The following is a 13,222-nucleotide window of genomic DNA, read 5'->3' on the forward strand; positions in this document are numbered from 1 at the left end:
TCTGATTAGAAATAGGGGAAATTTTAGCTTTAAGTTGTTGAATTTGCACAATCCAAATGTTTAAGGGATTTTTCAGGACATTGAATCCATTTTTGTACTAAAAAATACAATGAAACATTGTGATCTCACCAAAAATCGTATCATCAGATTTCGGTGAAACGGTTAAAAAATCACCTCATTAAAAAATAGTTAAACTCATAGTAGACAAATTTATCAGGAGATAGAAAACAATGGAGTTTAATTTTTCTTTTGTACAATAGTTATCTCTCTATTGAGAGCTTCAGGTAAAGCCTCAGAGGAGTTTCGAATGAAAAGTATGACCGCTCTAAAATATGCTTCCTTTTGATTGTTAAATTAAATTTTGTTGCAGTCTGGAGCCTTCCAGAAAAGCAGAGAAATAGAAATGATGATTTCTCTTTAAATCATTTTAATTTTATTTCTTGATATAACCCTGTTTGTTGATAGATAGAGAACATTCATTTTACCCTGTTTTTTTATAGATAGAGAACATCCATTTTTGGGGCAAATTTTGTTTTTCCAATATGTACAAATGTTTTAGTGAACTTTTGGATCGTTCAAAACAAAAAATTGGGCAAGGTCGTCTGGATAACTCCCAAAAAAACCCCACAGATTCATGGCATGCCAATCAGCGTTGAAGACCAAAATATGATGATAGCCTTTAAATTTTCAACTCTAAATTTCCAGAGAAGGTGTAACCTTTTACATAATGATCAAGCAATGAAATACATGGGGCTTTTACATAACCAAATGAAATCATTAAGATCAGGGAATGAAATACATTGAAGGCCCTGATCTCCTTGGTACTAGTGGTAATGCTTCTGAGGACAAGGGCAATCCTTTGACAATAGCTCATATACAAAGGTTTCGAAGCTTCTATATTTTAAATGGCTAAACAAGATAGCTTCTATATCTTAAATGGCTAAACAAGATTTGTTAGACCTGTGGATTTTAATATATGAAACCATTTATACTTATGTTACCTGACTAATTGGCTCTCTTATGCACCAATGTTCTTGGATCATATGCCCATTTCGTATGGAATGTCTACTATGTGGTTCCAGTTAATGGGGCATTGATTTGAGTGTTCAATATATTTTTATTCTTTATCAAAGTATTTTTTTGCTCTATTTGCTTTCTTCAATTTATGCCTTACGGTGTTTCCTTTGCAACATCTGGTGCAAATGCTAGTGATATTCACAAATCAAAAGTTGAAATTGATCTTCAAAGTAGTTATTCCATTTTTGTCATTTTAATTGAATTGATTAATTAAATAAAAATGTCATTTGAACAAGTGCCATGAAATCAGTTATGGTTTTTGGGATATGATATTGACGATCCATGTTATTGGTCCATAGTATTCTAACAAAATTTATTTACAAATTAAAAATCTTCATGATAAAGTGGCGTTTAATCCTTGAAAATTTTTGTTGCATGTTTATTTAAATGCATACATGTTTCAGTTATATGTTAATTCCTTTTATGGTTAATAATAATAATAATAATAATTTAATTATTTTTACGATTTTTGCACCAAGAACAACTGTATAATTCCCTTAGTGCTCAACAAGTTGACATGTGTTCCTTTTAAAATAAAAATAAAATATTCTCTAAATGAAAAAAAATATAGAAAAAACAAAAATGAAAATACATATTTGATTAATTTTAATTAAAAGTATTATAAAACATCAATGTTGGGTTGATATTACAATGTAGTGTGAATTCCAACAAAGATTTATTGGAACTGCATGTTTAAATTGGGTACCCTAAAAGAAGTTTGAGCCTCATGAGATTTGATCCTTCTAGCCTACTTACTAGATCTTTAGTTAAAATGAATTTATACCATGAGATGTATTATAAAATCTTTAAATACTTATTATGGATTGATGTCTATTAATACTTATCAATCATTTAATTTATAAAACTATAATAGTATATGTTTTTAACAAAATTTGATAGTTTATCCAAATACACCGTAAAAACTACAATTTCATTTGGGCTAAATGTCATTTACGATCTTTCACATTTAAATGGAATCGTCAAATACAATAATAGAGTCCTGTTCGACCCCAAACTTCAAATCTAAAATATATACATTTCATTTATATATTCCTTTCCTAATATATAAATATATTTCCACATTCTTATTTTCATTATTAAAATACGAGAATTTAATCTAAAATCACTAAGTAAAATAATAAATCTAAAAAATATGAAAGAATTTAATTAATGATATTTATTTTTTACTTTTAATTATAAATATATTTCTTTCTCTTTCTTTTTTCACATTTTTATTTACATTATTAAAAAATTAAAATTTAATCTAAAATTACTAAGTAAAATAATAAATTCCAAAAATAGAAAAGAATCCCATCAATAATATTTATAAGATAATAATTCATTTTGCAAAAAAACCAAGGAATATGAATATGAAGTGAAGTTAATGCCAAAAATCTCAAATTTCTTATTAACTCTAAGATACAAAAAGTCCAAAAGTCCAGATTGCGAGTTATCCTAAATATAGATATCTTAAATATAGATTATGTTGCTAGTGGGTGTACTTCGATGGTGTTTGTTAAGAATATGCAATTTTTAAGCAAAATTCGTTTAATCCATATGAGAGATCTTCATGGCAGAGGAACTATCTTTGGTCATTACTGGAAGTAGTGAAAGAAAAAATAAAAGATATTAGGTAAATCTAGATTTTTGGTGACTCTCAACTAATCACAAAATGGACTATCTTTCAAATCAGTATTGAGAGCATTTGACTTAGACTTCTTTTACAAATCTTTTAGAATCTAGGAAGTGTTTTGATTGACTGTCCTTTAAATCCATTGTCAAAGAACTCAACATACAATAGTTAAGCTATCAAATCTAAATTATATACATTTCATTTTTATTTCTTTCACTCTTACATATAAATATCTTCCTTTCCTGATATATAAATATATTTCCAATTCTTATTTACATTATTAAAATATGAAAATTTAATCTAAAATCACTAAGAAAAATAACAAATCTGAAAAATAGGAAGAACCCCATTAATTATATTTTTTTACTCTTAGTTATAAATAAATATGTTTCTTTTCTTATCTACATTTTTAAACTATTAAAATTTAATCTAAAATTAGCAAGTAAAATAATAAATTTAAAAAATAGAAAAAAATCCCATCAATAATATTTATTACTATAAGATAATAATTCGTTTTGAAAAATTCCAAGGAATATGAAGTAAACCACATTAGTTGGTTCGAAATGTCACCAAATAACATTGATGTGATTAATCCGAAAGACATGCTTATTACAATATGAAGTGAAGTTAAAGGCCAAAAAGATGAAATTGCTTATTAATTCTATGATATAGAAAGTCTAGATTGCGAGTTATCCTAAATATAGATTATGTTGTTCGATGGGTGTACTGCGATGGTGTTTGTTAATGAAATGTCATTTTTAAAGCAAAATTCGTTTAATCTAGATTAGAGATCTTCATGGAAAAAAAATTAACAACTAACTGTGAATTTTTTATTTATTAAGTCTAGATTTTTGGTGACTCTCAACTAGTAACCAAATAAACTATCAGTATTGAGAGAATTTGACTTAGACTATTTATACAGATCATTCAGAATCTATGCATTGTTTTGATTTATTGTCCTTTAAATCCATTGTCAAAGAACTCAACCCACAATAATTAAACTATCCAAGGAAGTTTTGGAGTTCTCTTGAAACATTCATTTATTGAGAAATTTGTGATGGTTCCATAACGATGGAGTCCGTTTGAATGCATGAGGATGAGCGCATTGAGAACATATTCACTTTGTCTACCAAACACACTAATGCATGCCTCCCTTGCCTGGTCTGATGCAAGTCGTGCATTAATTCCTTCATTTTCATCCACCATCCAATGCCGAAAATTCTTTAACTTCCCTGCTGCCATGGCCATATTTAGTACGTTGTCAGGCACGGTGCTATGAATAGCCTCCATAAGTTTCTCACTAGAAGGAACGAAGCCTCTCAACATTGTGGATAGGAGGTATGCAGACAAAAATGATGCACGAATCCAGAGCTTCTCTTCTTCCATTTTCAAAACATGGGAACTCTGGATGATCTCTTCTTTTGGGAAAGGCTTCGCAAATTTTGCCTGTTCCAGAAGATCTATATGGTTCAAAAGTTGATGAGACCTTCCAGCAATCAATTCATTTTCTGTCATACAATTGTTCAACCCTTACCATAACTATAGGGTCCAGAGATTTCCTTAAAGAGTGCTCCGGAATGCATCTCTTACACTTGCCCTTAAAACCCCAGTTCTTTCACTTGGCTTGGTGCTGCAACAAGGGAAGGAGGTATCAAAGTAAGGAACAGTGATCTCTTCTCTCCCGATGGGCTTGGAAACATGTATAAACATGGCATTTCTGACTACCAGCCAGCTCAAGTTCCGCAGGCAGGAATCATTAATGAGGGACGGCAACAGCCAGAGTCTAGTATATTTCAGTTCTCGCAGACCAAGTCCGGCTTCCTTTATTTTGGATTTTGAAACAAAAGTCTCTACGCCTTCATCCAATGAGTTCAGTCTTACAATTTCCTGAATATAGTTAACATCCACTTGCAAAATTTCATTTTTTACTTCTTGGCCAGCAAGGATTTGATCATCTATCTTAAATAGATCTATGGCAGGAACCTAAAGGTTGCTGGGCGTAGAGGAATAGAATAAAGTATAAATTTGATGGAGCAATCTCTACGATTTCCTGGCAGCACAGACTACCACGGCCACAAGATCTTCCTGAGATGCGTTGTTCATTTTACGCCTGTTGTCCACTTGAAACATGGCCATAGAAACGCTCTTATAAGCAACTGCGATGGTGTTGCTTACCAACAAGAGCTGCCCAGTCCTTATTTCTTGGGTGGCATAGAGTCCTCGGCAGCGGCTGTCTTTGGTCATCTTGATCTCCACAGAACCCACAAAATCGGTCACTCTCGGAGGAGAAGATGCGCGTCCGAGTAGGTAGTCTGAGATGTCATACTCGCCATTCAGCCTCTGGGCCTACAGACTCTTGGCCTGGTAAAGGGCGTCTTTGTATTTCATTCGTCTCGATTACTTTTCTCCACCAAATTATCTCAAACATAAACAACATCATGAGAATGAGAGAGAAAATGAACAGAAGTTAATCCACCAACTAGATGATGCAGACTATTTCAGCAAGATGCAAAAAATTCCGCTGGGGGAGTGCCTGATGAAACTTCTGGGTATGGACTGGCTCAGCTCCTCGGCCAGGCTGCTATATGAGCAGATACCAGAGGAGGGATAACAAAATATTTGCGTGCCAGTTTGAAATCGAAATAAATTAATTTCAAAAAAATTGGGCGCCATTGCCAATTTGAAATAGTGAACGGGGAGGTTTGAAATGGTAAACAATGGCATTGAGATTAAAACTGCATTAACCAACTGATGTGATAGAAGTACGAATTATGGAGTTGTGTGGGTTAGAGCGATTAATCTAGCTGCTGAAGTTGAAACCGTAAACATTGCCGAAAAGACGATGGCCATGTATGGGTATGCATATTAAGAAGGCCATACACCAAGCATTAAATACCCTATACCAAGCATAAGGTACTGGCAACCAATAAATCCTATGCATTAATGGCCCAATAGCATAGGATTTATTGGTTGCCACGCCATATGCCCTGATTCGGGTAGCATAAAATGATTTTTGTCTTTGCATGAGTCCACGTGAAATCTGTGCGTATAGAAAAGCTCTGACACAATTATATATATATATAGAGAGAGAGAGAGAGAGAGATACCATTCCCCAAAAGTTGATATATGTACTTGAATTTCTAACAGATTCCTAAAAGTTGGTATATATATATATATAAAAGTCGAAAGTTCTGACAGATTCCTGAAAGTTGGTATATATATATATATATATATATATATATATATATATATATATATATATATATATAGATAAGTTCATAACAAGTATATATATTTGGGTAGATAATTTTGGTATTTTAATTTGAAATGTTATTACAAATATGTATGGTTTCTATAAGTTATTAATAATTTTTTTTTAGATTTGAGACTTTTGTGATCTATATTGTAAATAAATGTCTTTTGGAGAACCAATCAATATGGTTCATCCTCAGGATAAAGTAGTGATTTTTTGTTTATTAAAAATATATTTAGGTAGTATATATTATAAATTTAGCTAGTTATAAGTGAATTAGGTGTTTTTTTTTAATGCATTAATGGAAATGTAGAAATGGAAAACTAATATTCTAGTCATTTGGATAGGAAGTTGGAAAAATGAAACTTTAATAATTTGGAGTTGAGGTGATTTTGTAATAAATTTGAATATGGTTTAAAAAGATAAAATGTAAAGGATTATTTTTTTTTTCAAATTTATAATTTTTTATTTATGGTATGATCCTATAAAAATTTGTTTGTTTAATCGTGTTATGTTATTTTTTTATGAAAATTATAATTTATATTTTTATTAATATATAGGATTGAATTTTCTTTTCAAATTTATAATTTTTATTTATGGTATAATCATGGAAAATTTTATGTGTTTGACAGAGTTATGTTATTTTTTTATGAAAATTATAATTTTTGTTTTTATAGAGGTTTAGTATTCATTTTTTAATTTATTTTTTATGCATGGAATATAGGAGATTGAATTTGCTTTTCAAATTTGTATTTTTTATATATAATTTATGTTAGTTTTTTAAGAGTATTATGTTATTTTTTTATGCAAGATATAATTTATGTTTCTATTGATGTAGGGTTTTAATACCTAATTTATTCTTATTTTTCATGCATAATATAATGCATATGTTTATATTAATAGAGAGGTTGAGTCCCTAATTTCCTTTAAAATATTTCTAGACTGGTAGACAATATATTGTTCTTATGCAAAGATTTCTTGTTGGAGTTAATGCTTACATCCTATATTTAAGATGTTGGTTTGAGATGGTTGAGAAATTATCTCAACCTCTCCTTCTAAGTTGGGAATAAGTTAGATCTAAGAAACTCTATATATTAGAGTATTCTCTGAATGTAATGTGTTTGTGTGTGCTAAAGCATACACCTTTGTGTGAAATATATGAGTGCTTTCAACCATTTTTAACATGGTATCAGAGCCCATATGGGCCTGGGCCTATGATGCAGGAGCATTTGGACTTAGCCAGCAATGTGATTGTTTGTTCACATGTTGTGGTTAAAAGAGTTGAATTTCATGACTTGAGTGGTCAAAAGACAGTTTTAATAGAGAGGGTTGGACCTCTCAAAGATGAGTTTTACTTCATTATTGTAATAGTTAGGAAAGTACCGTATTTTAGACTAAGGCTAAGTTGTTAGCATAGGTGTGTAATAGAGCTTAAAGATAAAGATTTGATTGTTAGATTGATCAAAATAGAGATCGAGTTGTTAATGTAGTTAGAATAGAGTATGACTCATAAAAGGAAGAAAATGTAATGGAAAAAGATTAGTCGAGCTGAGATGATAGAGGTTTTGAGTGAGAGGCGAGAGTTTGAGTGTTAGAGAGGGTTTGAGATTGAGACAGAGGTCAATATATTGCTATAATTGAGCTGAGAGGGCCAAGACTTTGTAACAGATATTATATTAATGAAATTGGTTTAGCGTGTATTTGTAGTATTCCTGGTGTGGACTCTTGTTTACTCTGTGTATTCTTGTTCAGACAGTTAACCAAGTATTTCCTTTATTTTCATGCCTTAAACGAAAATCTCAGTGTTTAACGTATTTTCTCATAAATCGTGGTTATTTTGTGTTAAGGGTTAATTTTGCGATTAAACGCTAAAACCCTTGATTAAGCGCTTTGTTAGGTATTGAGTTAATGCACGTGGTTATATCCGTAAGGTGGGTTTTAAACAGTAAAGATGGTTATCGGGCAGACAAAGAGTTGTAAATGGTATTTTGGGGGAGTCACCCGATTCCACTAACACAATGACACGTAGAACTCGGTGGAGAGAGAAAACCACCTTATCGGGCGGGTATTCACCGTGCAAGTGGTTCACCCGATATCCTTGTGAACCATTGGATCTAGCGCACAGCTGATCGATGGTGGAGGATCAACGGACTGTTTTGTTGATCAGGTTGAGTGTTAATCATTGGATCTGATAGTGAAGAGATCTATAGTGTGAATTGAAGCGATGTTTATAAAGCGAAAGTCAACGTGGGACCGAAGTTTTAAATAAAAGTGGGGACCCTCCATGTAAAGCTAACCACAAATAGAATCCGCTGAGAGCACCGGATTCATTCTAAAGTAACCAATATTCTATCTAAAGACATAACCTTGTTTTCACCAACCTGCTGCGTCAGCCTGTTCTCCCTCATGGAGTGCCAAGGGAAATAGATGAAGTATGTGTCCGTTGAAAATAGTCAAGTGTGCTTTAGCGTCTCTCCATTGAATCATTTATATACATTTGTGTGCCCAAGAATCTATGGTGAAAGGCAGTAGCGAAATACAATGTAGTGGAAAAAGCGTAAAAATTTATTACAGGGAAAGTTCATGGTTGTGGATTGAATTCATTAAGCTAAGCATAGTTGCATGTATTTTTTGCATTGATAGCAGAGGTGCTACCCTGTAGAGTTAGTGCTACATGAGTCTAGTAGATCGTGGACTGTGCATTAAATCGTTGCTTGGACAGGGTTGTTGGAGAGAGTTGCACATTTATGAATTTGAGCACAATGGTCGTTACCTAAGATTTGAAATAGAGTTATGTGTTATTGGCGTGGATGGTTCTTGCAAGAGGTGGAGAATTCAAGAAGAAATAAGGGCCTAGAAGTCAGAAATAGGTTGTTCTTGCACAAGAATCAAGGAAGCTAGAGAAAGAGATTTGTAGAGGTCATGACATTCAGTGTTCTATTGGAGGTTGCACGTGATGAACCAGCTCCTGAAATCTCTATTGTGACCTTGAACGGAGTCGACCAGGCTCTAATGGAAATGTTAACTGGTTTGGGCTGCTGTCAGTGGAACCAGAGATAGTATATGCACTGTTCAAGTAATCGAATGCTCTGTTATTATCAACAAAACCTGTTACAATGCAATCCCTGTTACGATGACCCAGATTCGACTTTGTTCTTCAAATTTCAAACCAGTCGGATTACATGTTATGTTGTTCTCAGAGGGAGCCACATTAATTAATTGTAGATTTTCTATAACTATTATAAATTTGTTTATAAAATTTAAGTGATGATGAATTCAATGAAGATTTTGAACCTCTTAAACTTTTTTAGAACAGCTCAGTGAAAAGGCTCAACATGGATGGTTGTCCAGATAGTACAGTAGTTGCGGATCTTGGGAAGAATCCCTCATTTGTTGAAGACATGGGAGTGGTCTTCTAATGAGGTTATGCGACGACTTGGGATGTTGTTCAGTAATTGACTTTGGGAGGTCCTTGATTCGGGAGTTCAGGAGTCGAACTCGGGAATCCAACTTGCCGACTACACCTTTACGAGGGTTATGAGGCAACTTGATGGAGTCTATACTGATAAGTTGTAAACCAGTTAAAGAATGATTGTGTATTTTGTTGTTTGTGGATGATTTCAATAAATTTATGTAATGTAAGCATTAAGAGGGGATGTTGGAGTTAATGCTTACATCCTATATTTAAGATGTTGGTTTGAGATGGTTGAGAAATTCTCTCAACCTCTCCTTCTAAGTTACAAATAAGTTAGATCTGAGAAACTCTATATATTAGAGTAATCTCTGAATGTAATGTGTGTGTGTTTTGAAGCATAAACCTTTGTGTGAAATATATGAGTGCTTTCAACCATTTTTAACATTTCTTTCCACTTTCTTTCTTGAAAATTAAAATATTAATTATATATATATATATATTTAAAAAATTATGAAAGTTATTATAGCTTTGAAATAACAATGCCTTGCATCTATGTAGGATACAAAGGTCTCATGAAACCAAATTTTTTTAAGTGTAGATTTAAGGCTATATTGGTGCATGAATAGTTCATTTTAAAAGGACTTACAATCAAAAGTTACAACAAAAATGAAAAAATGTATGTATTTTAAGATTATGGTATATTGAAAAAATATTATATATATATAGTCAATTCTACAAGTGTATGTGTAGTTTCATGATGGATTTGTATATCTTATACAAAAGAGCATACAAAAGAGCATGAAAAATAGAAATATTGAGGTTTTGGTGTATTTTCAGTCCAAATCATTAGTTTTCCATTACCAGAATCCATGGTAATCGAATAATCAAATAATTATGTTTAGGTCTTCACTCCTACACAAAAATAATTGGATAAAAGAAACATGCAAATGCTCTAAATTGCACATTGATTTTAGAGTGTGTGCACATTTCTATAACATTCACATCCTTTTTTCCTAGTCATTCACTAGATATATCCAACAAGAATGTGCCCAAGGAAGTTGTAGGCATCTAAGGTCATCAACAACATGTTAATCTAGAACAAAAAACCATTCAAGTGGATTCTTACTCTTCTAATGGAGATAGTAAGAATTATAATTTTTTGAGCATTGAACATGAGGCTTCAAAAATTAGACATGTTTAATAGAACAAATCAAAGAGATAGACCCTAAATGAATATTTTAGGCTTCTAGGGCCAAGAACAACACTTTGAACAACCAAAAATGACCTATCAAGGGCATCATTTTCCTCTAACTAGATATAGAGGAACCACTGACATTCTTTAATATTCAGTATTTGTGTAGGCATCTAAGGTCATCAACAACATGTTAATCTACAACAACAAACCGTTCAAGTGGATTCTTAGTCTTCTAATGGAGATAGTAAGAATTATAATTTTTTGAGCATTGAACATGAAGCTTCAAAAAATAGACATGTTTAACAGAACAAATCGAAGAGACAGACCCTAAAAGAATATTTTAGGCTTCTAGGGCCAAGAACAACTTTGAACGACCAAAAATGACCTATCAAGGGCATCATTTTCCTCTAACTAGATATAGAGGAACCACTGACATTTTTTAATATTCAGTATTTGTCTTAAGACCCTCAACATGGGCAAGAAAGGAAATAGTGATGTTAGACCTTAAAGGAAGTTTATCTCCATTAGGGCCAAGAAGGATGCCTCAAAAAACCACGCATCACATTTTGAATATATCATTTGATTATTATTATGAATGTTGATACCATTAGGTGGCTTTAAGTAGTGAGTATGTGTTGGGTGTGTGTTATATGCTTTCCACGACTAGTCGCACGCGCGGGGGGGTCACAGGGCGGGAAAAAATGCCCCCTATTCGTTGCACCGAGCACATCAGAGGGGTTTCAGGGGGGTGGTATCCCCCCTGCAGAGGGTCCAGGCCAACGTCCTGAGAAATGTTTTTTGGACCCTATATTAGGTGGGCAAACCTACCTATGGTTTTGTGCATGGGTTTTGCACACGGTTTTGGGCATGATGATTTTGTCCATGGTAATTTGTACATCCGATCAAGGGAACTAACATTACGTTCTAATCCAGGGTTGATGGATTGGGGTTTATGAATGCTTCGGCATGTATATATATGTATTGTAACATTGAAAGGAACATAATCAAAAATCAATATGGTAGTCCCGATTTCGGGATCTAGGGGGAAATCTCTGTAAATATATGTTTTATGTTTTATGTTCTCGTCATTGTTTATTTTCTATTTTTTTAGAATTGGTGTGTAGGTGATTTATATACAGGGTTAAAACCTACATTTGGTATTAGAGTTGTTTCGGCTTCAAGGGGATGCCTTTGCTACTGAGGGGTTTTGATTGGACCTGTGGTAGACCCTATTCAGTGGGAGATTTGTGGGATCGATTCTTGCATTGAAAGAAGATGGTGAGCAGTGGAAAGATAAAGATCGATAAATTTAATGGTATGAGTTTTGAGTTGTGGAATCTCAAGATGGAGGATCTGTTAGTGGATAAAGATCAGTGGATCATGGTAGATTCAATTACTAAACCAACGAAAATGTCAAATGAAGACTGGGTGAAGTTGAATTGGAAAGAAAAGAGCACAATACGGTTGTGTATCTCAGATTTAGTTTTGTTGAATGTATCAGGGGAAGCTACGACGAAGGCTTTGTGAGACAAGTTAGGGACTTTGTACCAATCTAAGTCTCTGGTGAATAAAATTCTCCTATGGAAAACATTGTATAACCCGAGGATGAAGGATGGAGAATCAGTGACAGAGCATCTGAATGCCTTTAATACTATGGTAAGACAATTGTTATCTGTGCCTTTAATTATGTTTAAGTGCATCATTTTGTTTTTTTCTCTACTAGGTTCGTGGGATAGTCTAGTTGTTGCAATAGGTAGCAATACAACTACCTTGAAGTTTGATGAAATAGTCTCATCCTTGTTGTCAAAGGAGATGAGATGGAAAAATATGGAGGGACAGTGTAAGGACAGTCGGAGAACAGAAACAAAAATAAGTCCTCGAGTGGGAGATCTAAATCTATAGGAAAACCTGTAAATGTGTACTAGAAATGCGGAAAGGAAGGGCACTTCAAAAAGGACTGTAGATCTAAAGCTCCTCAGAAAGGAAAGAGATCTAATGATGCTCCTTCTACAGAGGTGAAAACCACCTCAGATGAAGGTGGGGATGTGTACTTGGTTTATTATTCACGTACACATGTAGATCATGAGGCATGGTTGATTGACTTAGGTGCATTATTTCACTTCACTCCACATAGGGAGTGGTTCTACAAGTGTGAGAAATATGATTGCGGTGATGTCTTCTTAGGGGATGATAGGAAGGCTAGAATCGTTGGATGCAAAAAAATTGAGCTAAAGTTGCAAGGTGGAAGGATTAGAATGCTTCCAGGTGTTTTGCATATTCCTCCATTGGCCAAAAATCTTATTTATGTAAGCAAGATGGATGATGCAGGTGTAAAAATAGTGTTCGAGAAAGATATATGTAAGATGGCTCAGGTAACACTAGTATTGATGTAGGGAGTTTAGATTAGAACTCTGTAAAATATTTTGGGTAGTACTATTATCGATGGGTGTAAGAGTTCTGAGGTTCCTAAAAGAGGAGTAGAAAATCTAGTGGTCTCTGGATAAAATATCATGTTATGGAATCAAAGGTTTGGACATATTGGAGAGAAGGGCCTTTCAATACTTCATGGTAATGGTATGGTAAAATATATGTCTAATTTCTCTCTAGATTTCGATTTCTGTGAACATTGTGTATATGGGAAGCAGAATC

The sequence above is a fragment of the Pinus tabuliformis genome, chromosome J (genome assembly GCF_031772625.1).
Source record: "Pinus tabuliformis cultivar Carrire ecotype Pingquan chromosome J, CPIR1, whole genome shotgun sequence".
In the NCBI taxonomy this organism is placed as follows: domain Eukaryota; kingdom Viridiplantae; phylum Streptophyta; class Pinopsida; order Pinales; family Pinaceae; genus Pinus; species Pinus tabuliformis.